At 41.1% G+C, this 12,259-nt stretch overlaps 1 protein-coding gene across 1 annotated transcript in view; it reads left to right on the plus strand.

Annotated features, from left to right (window-relative positions):
- Window positions 1-12,259, plus strand: part of PGM5 (phosphoglucomutase 5) — a 190,231-nt gene that overhangs the window by 154,190 nt on the left and 23,782 nt on the right. The gene's annotated exons all lie outside the window — the stretch shown is intronic.

The raw sequence follows: 12,259 nt of genomic DNA on the forward strand, positions 1-12,259 counted from the left end.
AATATAAATAGCTCAACCGTAAGCATCCCCACTCTCACATTCATTAAAGCTGCAGGCAACGTTAATTAATAGCAGAAAGGACCCACCAAGCTACACTGCTGGCTGACCCTGGCCCCCTGGTCTCTACTTCACCCTGAGGTTTGAAGCACAGTCCTTGATGAGGATTTCTTGAGGTGAAACCAGTAGTTCTATATGCAATGCTTCTTTTGTGGAGAAGTAGAGAAGCAAAGAAAAACTCGCTGCTGCTCATTTTAAAGTTCCAATAATAATCTGCCATCCTTGTGCCCTAGAATGATATAAGTAAGTGTTTTCTTTCTTTGTCAGTGGTTTAGTGTGTTTTTCTTAAAATGGTATATTTCCTGGGAGCATCGCAAAGAACTTGACAGATAGGGTGCCATTGATCCTTACAGCTGATGCTGTAACCAGAAGATCCATTTGAAGTCACATCATCTCAGATGTAGAAGGAGAGGCCTGGGAGGCTGAGAGCTATTGTCAGGGTCACCAAGAGCATGAAGCAGCAGAGCATGAGGCTAGTATAAAGTCCTCAGCCCTTCCCCATCAGAATCACAGGCTTTCCATGCAAGGACGGGCCATGCTCTGCCAACATAATTTGTCAGTGAGTACATTTCACCCAAGATAGTACCAAATCATGTAAGAATTGGAGGCTTACCCTCTCTTTCCATATAAAACCCTTCTACTTCTCATGTTGGGAAACCAGATTGAAGCAAGAGCCTAAAAGTCCAGAGCTACATACAGGGTGAGGAATGATATTCCTGGCCTCACCAACTCTGACTCACTCTGACTTGAGGCTATTTTTTCTCAACATTCTTTTCCCTATTTGCACAGGGTAAGTGGTTATGATTATTTGCTTATTTTTATTTACCTTCCACACTGACTGCAGGCATATGATGTCCAGGCCTTTAGACACGTATGAAAACGATCTATGTTCCACAAAAGCCAGTGGTGCCACTTTTTTTCCCCCAAAGCTTCCTTTGAAGCTGAAAACCTCCACAGGCCTCCTGCTAGAGGATTGTGTGTTAAGTATATACTTCAATCTGTGGGTGAAGAAAACATAAGTAATGCTTGTTTCAGCGGCCCATACTGGGTATTTTCCATCCTGTTGGCTTAAAGAATTTGCCATTTTGAATGGTTGGGGAATCCTTTCATTGATCTTGTTCTTTTGATCAGTAATTGGCCCTCCCTTTTTAATCATGAGCGAGGGTCTTTCCAAACCTGGCTGGGTGGGCCTTGCCATATTTAGCTCATGATCCAGCTCATAATGTTACATTAAAATAGAACTCTTCATTGAAATAGCTTGTATCATTGACTCACCAACTGACAGCCTATTGCATAATACATTTAAGTCGAGGTATCATTTAGAATGAGGTTTTAAAAGACATCTATACCCCTAAGGAAGAAGAAGAAGATGCTCAGCAGGCTCACCTGTCTCAATACTGCTGAATCATCCCTAGGAACTTAAGTTTGACTGTTGAGGCCTCCTTAATACCTTGCTTCCCAGGACCCCAGCTTCTGCCTTTGAAAAGCTCTGGAAGAAAAAGCCTTTGGCCAACTGTTAACAGAGATCAAAGATAAGGCATGCTTGCTCCTCAGGGTATTAATAATCTGGGGCCTGATGGCAAAAGACCAGCTATGTTGCTTCCTCAGCTGCAGAGACCTCTTCCTCCATTCTAGCTTGTTCCGATTTGCAACCCAGAAGCAGAACAAATACCCATCTCCCTCGACCCCACACACTCAGACACCCAGTCAAGTACTTCTCGAATGTCTAGAGATTACATTGATTAATCTATCCAATTCAACAGGTATTAATGTTTTACTTGCCTTAACTTGAGACCCACTGCATTCTGGTTAATAGCAAGAGGAGTAGAGAGTTCTCTTCAACTGGCTTCTCAGCATCTGGCTATTTTACTTTGGATGGGTAGTTCCTTGTCTATATATCTTTTTAAAAGTTTTTATTTAAGTTCTAGTTAGTTAACATGGAGTGTTATATTAGTGATTCAACAAATATATAGTGATTAAGCAATATAGTGTGATTCAACAAATCCATACATCACCTGGGGTTCATCCAAGTGCTCCCCTTAATCCCCATCACCTATTCCCCCATCCCCCACTCCCACCTCTCTTCTGGTGATCATCAATTTGTTATTTATAGTTAAGAGCCTGTTTCTTGGTTCGCCTCTCTCTCTCTCTTTCTTTTATCCCTTTGCTGCTTTATTTCTTCTTTGCTGCTTTATTTCTTAAATTCTTCATATTTATTTCTTAAATTCTTCATATTCTTTCTTTCTTAAATCATATGGTATTTGTCTTTCCCTGACTGACTTATTTCACTTAGCATGATACTCACTAGCTCCATACAGTCATTGCAAATGGCAAGATTTCATTATTTTTGATGGCTGAGTAGTGTTCGGTGTATCTATATATACACCACGTCTTCTTTATCCATTCATCAATTGATGGACACTTTTGTCCTGACATTTTAAAAATATTTTATTTATTTATTCATGAGATACACAGGGAGAGAGAGGCAGAGACGTAGGCAGAGGGAGAAGCAGGCTCCATGCAGGAAGCCCGATGTGGGACTTGATCCCCAGACCTGGGATCACAACCTGAGCCAAAGGCAGCTGCTCAACCGCTGAGCTACCCAGGCATCCCTTGTCCAGACATTTTAAAGACATGTGAACATATTGAAGCATTAATACTGTGGTAGCTTTGTAAAAGCATTTGTAACCATCCTAGGGATGTACCTAGGAAAACCTGTAGTATAATCCAAATCCATAAAAATCCCTGATCCTGCCTGTGGATTTGTTTATTTGAGTCCATTTTTACAATATTTACTATGCTATTTGTTTTAAATGATGTAAAATAATTTCTTAATTACATCAAAAATGTTTTTTAAGAATTCTATCCATCTAGACCTAGGACTGGGTGGTGAGGGGAGGAAGATGGGGGCCCTAGACAGGGGAGAAGGTACTTGCCTTGCCCTTGCTCTGGTCCTTGGTTAATCAGGAAGGAAAGCCTTCAAGGCCTGTTTCAGGAGGATCACATAGTTTTGAAAATACAAGATTACTTTAATTTTACTGGCAATCAGTAGGCCTTCCTTCAACAGCCCTCAAACCAGCTGGTAATAATTTGGAAAAAGGGATGAGCCAAAGGATTTAAGTTCACCGGTGACCAGAAATAGTCTATTTGTTTTCAACTTTCTTTCCCACCAAGCTTATTAGCAGGACTGCTCGATTAACTTTTTATTTACCTTGTCTCCTTTTCCTTTTGAACCTGAGGGTGGAGTAGCTAATGAACAATAAAAGATCCAAAAGGAAAAGGAAGGAGAAGTTTTGTTAAGGGCTGGATAATCACAGCCTGATAATCAGCTCATGGCTAATCAACAATTGGCTTTGGTACTTTAATTGCAGAATAAAGCCACACCCTATCTCACCCCAAGCTTTGGAAGGAGACCAGTTTTCCCCAACCCTCCTTACAGTTGAAGGAATTTATGTATTTCTGATAAGCTGTATATAGAATACTTTAAGGACCAATATCTCAGCACCAAGAGTCATATATGGAATTCATCTATCCAACCAAGGGCTGGTGGCCATCTTGCTCTACTTGTTCTTATTATGACTTTATAATCCAGAAATGTTAAGTACAGAGCCATTTTGTGCTACGCTGGGAGAACATAATTTCTCATCTAAACCAGGATACATCTGAGAGTGAAAGGGGGGCACCAATGATAATTATGTTGAGACTGTCCCCAGTAAACCAGAACATTGGGTTATTCTACTTACATATCTTCATGCTATGCTAGATCTTCCCATTTCTTTAGAGATGGGCTTCCGAGAGCACTAGTAGTATAAGTCTAGTAGTACAGAGGGAATGCCAGGGATGAAGAGTTGGATCTGTGGTTCTAACCCAGGCTACATACCAGGACCACTTGGGGGCTTTGGTAAAGATATCTGGGCTTGGGCCTCACTCCCAGTCTACCTTAATTATTTTGGGGTAGGGACTGCATTTTTGAACAGCTTCCCAGATGATTCTAATTAGGTGAGTGCTCATAAACTTTAGTGTTTATTTACTTTGCCTGGGGATCTTGCTAAAAAATGCAGATTCTGACTGGGGAAGGCCAGAGGAGTCTGCATTTCTAATAGACTCCTTGGAGCCATACTTGGAATAGCAAAGAGTTAGATGAATTGCTAACCCCTAATGACACGTCATTGAATTAGTCTAAAATTGTAAAAGCAACACCTGTATTTAGAGCCCTTGCGTGCATGGGCCTCTATCCTCTGGATCTCTCTCTGGTAGCTCACCCAACTTGACTTGTGTAAAAGTGATCTCCTGTCAGCCTCCCCCTGTTCCTACTGCCTCCAGAAGACCCCTGCCTCTTTCAGCATCTTCAACTCAGTAAGTGGCTGAAAACCTAAGAATCATCATTATTCTTTTTTTTTCCTTATCTCACATCCCACCCCCAACTGCAAACCCTACCAACATGACCTTCAAAGCACGACCAGAGCCTGGCCCCACCTTGCCACCCCTACTATTTTTATCCAGGGCCAACCTAGTGTTCTGGCCTCCAGATTATTGCCTTGGTGTCCTACCTGGTTTCTCTCCTTCCACCCTTGCCCACTCCCTGCCCATACCCTAGTCTTAGCACAGCAACCAGAATGATCCTTTTTTAAAAAAAAGATAGATTCCCTTCATTGCTCTGCTAAAATCCTTTAGTGGCTCCCCATCTCACTCAGAGAAGAGCCAGAACTCTTACCGTGGTATCAGGCCCCCAACTGGAAATGGTCCCCTTCTCTCGCTGACCACATCTCCTACCTCTTGTCGTATTTCTGTGCTTCAGCCATTGTTCTGTGTATGTGCCAAGAACACTCTGCCTCAGGACATTTACAATGTCTATTTCCCCTGCCGGGAATGGCTTTCCCTGCAATATCTGCATGGCTTGCCCTCCCACTTCTCAATGAGGACTCCCCTGTTCACCCTGCATAAAATAACCCTGACTCTCAAGTAGCACTTATCTTTCTCACCCAGGTTTACTTTCCCCATAGTGCTTAGCCCTGCCTCACACATATATTTACTTGTTTTATTGTGTCTCTCCCAGTAGAATGTAAACACCAGGAGGCTAGGACTTTCTTAGTATTTTTCACTGTATCCCTAGTACATACAGTACTACCTGGCAGATGGTAAATGCCCAATATAATTTTGCCAAATGAGTAAAATATTCAGTGTTAATTGCTTTGGAATATCTCAGACTGATTATATCACATGGGAGACTGAAATATTCTGTACTCAGTATGAACCTCGGTTACTATTGGGTTTTCTCCTATGCTTGAGAGTTTGAATAAAATCAGTTGTCATTTGTAAGGTTCTGTGCCAGGCACCATTCTAGATTCTTTTTGATGCATCATTATTGTGCTTATCATTCTAATACCACCCCCCACCCAGTAGGTTTATCATCCTGCTTTGGCAGGTGAGTAAACTGATTTGGGGAGCCATTAATACTCAGAGAGCAGGTAATTTCTAGATTGGAGAGTCAAATTAGGTCTTAATAAAACCTGCTAATCCTTGAGGTCCAAGGAGAGAGGATTTCCTCTTACCTGTGCTTGAACCCAAGGCTGTACCTGGAGCCTTAGTTCAGTGTTTACTTATTGAGATATATATTTTCTCACACCAACCAACTCCCTCATTCTATATACCACTGGATAACAAACAGTTAGATTCTGTTCTGACACTAACTACCTGGAGTTAGCACAGGCCCCACAGATGAAGGGATCAGTCCCACAAGACTACTCCCACCTAAGATACCAGTGGAAGATGGAGCGCCCAGGCTCCCCACATTTCCACCCATTAGAATACAAATTTAGGGGTTCCCATGATCTCCTCCTCAGGTTTGGTAATTAGCTGGAATGACTTAAAGAACCCAGGAAAGTACTTTCCTTATTATTGGTGGTTTATTATAAAAGATACTATTCAAGAATGGCCAAATGGAAGAGATTCATAGCACAAAGTATAGAGGGAAGAGAGCTCAGGGCTCCCATGGCTTCTCCTGGCATGCCAGCCACCCTTCCAGCATGTTAAAGTCTTCACCAACTCAGAAGCTCTCTGAACCCCATTTAGGAGTTTTCTTTTGAGGTTTCAGTGCATAGCTATGATTGATTCAATCACTGGGCATTGGTGATTGAACCTAACCTCCAGACCTTCTCCCTTCCTGGGAAGTGGGGATTTCCAGCCCTCCAATCCCCTGATTGGTTCCTCAGACTACAGCCCTCATTTTGAAGCCACTAGAGGTTCACAAGAGTCACCTCATCAGCATAAAATCAGGTGTGGTTGAAAGGGACTTATGAATGAATCCACTCCTATCACTTAGGAAGTTCAAAGGATTTGGGGAGCTCTGTGCCTGGAACCAGACAGAAAGACCAAAAATATATAGGTTTTTTTAGAGCACACTTAAGGATGTAGATACATGTGAGTGCTTTGAAAATAACTATTTCTCTCTCCCTTAACAGTGAATGGGTTTTAAAAGTTATTTTAAAAACAATGTTCTAAATACATACTTATTAGGATTTATACTCAACAGGGGTTCTAAAGTTAGTAGTTAAGAACTAGGAGAATAAAATTAGAAATTGAAATCATATATGTAATGGAGAAGAGCTAGAAATAATGGAATTCAAAAATGACACATAACTGGATACTCAGGTATTCAATTTTCATGACCAGATGAAAATGTATATATGTATATACTTACATATGTACATGTGTCTATGTTTGTAAATGTCTATACATATATACACACATATATATATACATATATATACACACACATGATTTTGGATTCATACTAAATATATATATAAAACATTATGCTGTTATTTAAAAAGAAAATCTGCACAGAGATTTTATTAATAGCCATACACAAAGAAAAAGATGAGGAAATAGTTCATTTTTTTTTCGCCTCAGAGTTTAGTCTGTATTTGCTGTAATTTTAAAACATGGTGGAGGGTGGAGTGATGTAGAGAGAATTTAGAAAAGAAACACGTGGTTAAAAGGTTGGGATGTACACTCTCTGGCCAAGTTAAAGAGCTGGCTCATTTTGCTTGTAAGAGAGGCATGACCTGGAGGTCTTGAGGAATTTAAAGAATAATATGATGCTGAGAAAGATGACCAGCTGTTCTCCATAACTAATGAATATGTAATTTGATGAAATAAACTCAAGCTGAACTGGAAGGGATTCAGATTGACTGTTAGGACAATTTCTCAACTGTGAGGGCGCCTGCCCAATTAAGATGGCTGGTCTGTGCTTTTCTACAAGTCTCTATGATCACATAGATTCAAATAATTTTTAAATATAGGCAGGCATGGAAAGAATGGAACAAGGTAATGTCTCAACATTTTCTAGAACCTTAAAATTGGGTTCTGTGCTATTATTAAAAAAAAAAAAACAGGTCTGGTCAGGTGGGTTAGATTTCCCTCTAGTGGCGTAGAAAGGAATTTAGTACAGCTGTGTGTTCACAAATCAGTGTCACTTGGAGCAGGATGAAACTTGAGAAAGAAGCAAAGATATAGGGATTTTCTTTATTTCTGCTCACCTAGGTGACTAGCCTCCTAAAAAGGGTGAGCAGAACAGTTCTTCTTTTTCTCCCTTAGCTATTGCAATCTGGACTCACAGTCTATTACTATGGATTGTTTTCCTTGGAACTGAGAACTGGGGATGATCATCTGTTGGTGTGTGAAAAAACTCCCTTGGACTGGAAGTTTGGCAGGTGTTTCGCAGGGGCTAGTGTCTGTCACGGTACAGGGATGATTAGGGTTTTGATGACAATGGGCCTTTCCCTGCCTCTGCTGGGATCAGAACTCCCTTCACGGTCCTGAGTGGGTGTTCTAGCATTTGTGGGAAAGTGTGTGCCTGATGAGATCTGACTGCTGCTATAAACCACTCATGTTGAACCCATAGAGTTTAGCTCAAATCCCTCTTTTTGGCAGTAAGCACAAAAGAGACCCTTACTCCAAATATTTTAAGGCTATCTGACATTACCAATTTATCCCAAGAACCTGGTGGCCCTAAGAAGCAGAAGAACTAAAAGTTGTGCCTTGATCCTGGCTTTGAGTGAATTTTAAATTAAGATTTAGAGACCCCAAACTCTGAAAAAATATATATTTCCCCTCCCTACTTCCCTATACATAATTTAAAATATAAACAAAAACTTAAAAAAGATTTTATTTATTTATTTCACACACACAACACACACAGAGAACACAAGCTGGGGAACAACAGAGGGAGACAGAGACGCAGGCTCCCCACTGAGCAGGGAGCCCCATGGGACTCAATCCCAGGAAGGGATCATGACCCCAGCTGAAGGCAGACAGCTCAACCGACTGAGCCACCCAGGTGTCCCCCCAAAAAACAAAATTAACTTTGTTAATAAAGGTAAAGAAATCCAACATAATTCTTGTTTTTTTCCTTATGATGCTGTTTATTTTGGTGTCTCTGCTTTTCTGTGCCCAAAGCACATGCCTAACCAGCTACTGGTTAACCTGGCACTGTTTATGTCCACAAATCACAGAGTCTTGCTGGATCTTGTTTACTCAGCCTGAAAAGGGAGCATGAATGAATTTGCCTTGGTCACACAAGTACAGAGGGTCACTGGCCATAACTCCTCTCACCAGATGAATGGGTTTGACAACTGTGGCAAGCACAGTCTGGCTTTCCCAGCATCCTCTTTGTTCCACCCCAGAAACACAGCCCAACCACGTTTCCATGCCCTTCAGCAGAAAGCTCCTCAAAGCTCATCAGCTGGCGGTGATTCAGGCTTCCTTTGAAGCAGTGCCCTTCTCTGGTGGAGAGTAAATCATTTCCTTTGCTCATAAATAAGAGTGTATCTTGGTAAATGAATACTGATGGTGAAGATGGAGACTGGCTGTGACCTTCAGGAGAAGGCTCTAGACTAGACCATGCACTCAAGCAGCATTAGGAGGAGACACTGCCTAGGCTGGCCACCATGGTTCATGCATTTTTCCTGGGGAACATACGATCTGGGTGGTTGAGGGAAGGAATGTGGCTGTTTTAGCTTTCCTGTCTGTTCTTGGATAATTTTGACATCCCTTTTTTTAAAAAAAAAAGATTTTATTTATTCTTGAGAGACATGGAGAGAGAGGCAGAGACACAGGCAGAGGGAGAAGCAGGCTCCTCAAGGGGAGTCCCATGTGGGACTCGATCCCAGGACTCTTAGACCATGCCCTGAGCTAAAGACAGACACTGGACTGCTGAGCCACCCAGGTGTCCCTAAGTTTGACTTCCTGATCCCAGGAAGAGAAACCCTGTTTCAGATGCAGGTGAAGGAGTTCCCCCTTCCTTTGTTTTTTGCCTTCCAGGAAAGCTAGGAGGTATGGCAACCTCCAGAAGGGCAGCATTTCAGTACAGAATGCTTAGATCTTAGGCAGGAGAAAAAATAGTGAAAGGTTTTATGAAATTGCCTTATGGGTTTTTGTTTGTTTGTTTTTGCCTTGGGTTTTATTTCCAGACATTTGGTTCATATAAATCATCATATTGAGGGGCACCTGGGTGGCTAAGTTTATTAGGTGTCTGTCTGCCTTTGGCTCAGGTCATGATCCCAGGGTCCTGGGATTGAGCCACATGTCTGACTCCCAGCTCAGCAGGGAGTTTGCCTCTCCCTCTGTGTTCTCTCTTCTCCTGTTTTGTCTCTCTTTCTCTCTGTCTCAATTAAATAAAATCTTAAAATGAAAAAAGAAAGAAATCATCATGTGAGATATTTGTTGGTTAGGGCCTGTGTTTCTAGACTTAATCATAGTGGTATGGGACGTAATGAGGCCATGGGAGTATTTTAATACGTAGGTTTTGTTATTATTCAGGTATGGTGAGGCCAACAGAACAGGAGACGATTGGGCTTGAAAGGATAGCTTGTTAGTCACTGTTCCCAAGAGGAGAGGCATGCCACTCTATGCAGGGCCACATGGGAAACACTGTGATTAGTTTTGAGGCCGGAAGAGTGGGGGGAAATGTGGGCAAGAGATTTTATTGTAGTTTATATAGAGAGGAACACATGAGACAGTGTAAGTAGGTTTAGGATTAATTAGTTTGAATAATTTCAGCAGGCTCTGGGGCAGAGAAGCTGTCCCTGGTTATCTGATACCTGGCCCATGAGTGATTAGGGATGGTGGAGAGTGGCCTAGAATGTGAGGGCCCCATGGGGAGATGGTTGGAGATTGGACTTTGGATTGGTTGGTCTGCACATGAAAGGCATGTTCCTAGGGTACTTATTTGCTATCTTTAGCAATTAGCTAACTCTGGACAGGGCAGTTCCTTGCAGTATCAGCAAGGCCCTAAGATGTCAAAGCATCACAATAAAAGACATGCATAATATGGAGAGGAAAAAAGAAAACTGTAGTCACTTTCTCAGGTGGATAAAATTGCTCCAAGATTTTGGCACGATGTCCAATTGTTCAAAGGTTAGGCTTTGGTATCATACATCCTTGGTCTTGGGCCCTAGGTATTCTGTGATCTTGGGCAACTTCTGTAAGTTTCAGTTACTCTCCAATTATATGGAGATCAAAATACTTTTTATTTCATAGAATCGTGATGATTAAATGAGATCATTCATACAAAGTGTTTTGGACAACGCCTGGCACATACAAAGTGCTCAATGTTAGTTATTAATACCATTGTTCTTGTCATTATTTTTATTACTAGCAGTGTAGACCAATTTTCTAATCACCTGAGGATCAAAAAGTCTCAGACTAATTAGTAACTTGTTTTATAATGGCATTAACCTGTCTTGTCCTATCTTTTCCCATTAAATTCTCTGAAGGCCACTACCCTCTGCCACACCTGCTGAATCTGTATTGCTGGGAGATGATGTCTTAAGAGAAATGTCAGCTTCTAAAGACTTGGTCTTATAAGAGGGTTCCCAGGCCCTTGTGACGTGGTATTTTAGATATGCCATACTTTCTAGAAAGGTTAAAAAATGAAGTTGAGATTCTCTACCTGTCTTTCTATTCCCTCCTCTTACTCCTCCCATTCTTTAGAATCCCTACCCTGATGGGGCTCATGGAAAAAATTTGCTGTCCTCCTGGTTTGAAACAAGATACTGAGTTGGAGTTATTTATTAATCCTATTTTATCCAAGATGGTATACAACTGGCTGGCTGTTCCCAGCTCATTTTCCAGAGAGAAATGATTTAAAGACAAGAGCAAGTGTGAGACAAAGTGTAGGCTTATTGGAGAGAAGATTCTGGAATCTCTGTTGCTGGTTATGAGGTGCTTATTGGCTTCAAAGTATTAAATGAGAAACATTAGTCCTATGGAAGAGGTGTTAACAAGCTTTTTTCTATCAGAGGCTAGGTAGTAAGTACTTTTAAGTTTTGCCGGTTTTATGTGTTTGCTAGGGCTGACATTACAAAGTATCAAAGACTGGGTGGCTTAATCAATAGAAAGTGACTCTCTTCCAGTTCTGGAGGCTAGAAGTCCAAGAACAAGGTGTGAGCAGAGTTGATTCCTTCTGTGAGCTGAGAGAGAAAGATCTGTGACTTTGCTTCTTGGTTTGTGGATGGCCAAACTCTATCTACTCTATCTCTTCACATCATCTTCCCTCCATACATGTCTGTGTCCGAACTATTCCTTCTTAGAAGGACACCAGTCATATTGGATTAGGGTGCACACCGATGACCTTATTTTAACCTAATTGCCTTTGTAAAGACCCTATCTCCAAAGAAGACACTTACTGAGGGACTGGGGGATTCAGGACTCCAACATATGAATTTTGAGAGGGGGTCACAATTAAACTCATAACATTAGTCATATTATATTAGTCGGTGTTGCAACTTCTCAACTGCCATTGTAGCACAAAAGCATCCTAGACAATGTATAAATCATTTAGTAAATTTATTTATAAATGAAATTTGAATTTCATGTAACTTTCACATGTCACAAAATATTCTGATATTTTCCAACTGTTTAAAAACACGAAAACCATTCATGTTCACAGGCTGAAAAAAACAGGTCATGGGCCAGACAAGGACGATAGTTTGCTGACCCTTGCCTTAGAGGTTTTAAAACATTACGCATGATTTCTGATTACATTCAGTGAAGCATACATCTAAATGAGTTTGGCTAAACAATACATGTTGTAAAAGGTAAAGTTACATTTATATTCCTGTGTGTGTTTGCTTATATGTGGAGATGAATTTTCAAGTTTTCAGAAAAAGTATCAAGTATCTCTGGAAATCCCCCAATT

This window comes from Vulpes vulpes, chromosome 1 (assembly GCF_048418805.1).
Source record: "Vulpes vulpes isolate BD-2025 chromosome 1, VulVul3, whole genome shotgun sequence".
Lineage (NCBI taxonomy): Eukaryota > Metazoa > Chordata > Mammalia > Carnivora > Canidae > Vulpes > Vulpes vulpes.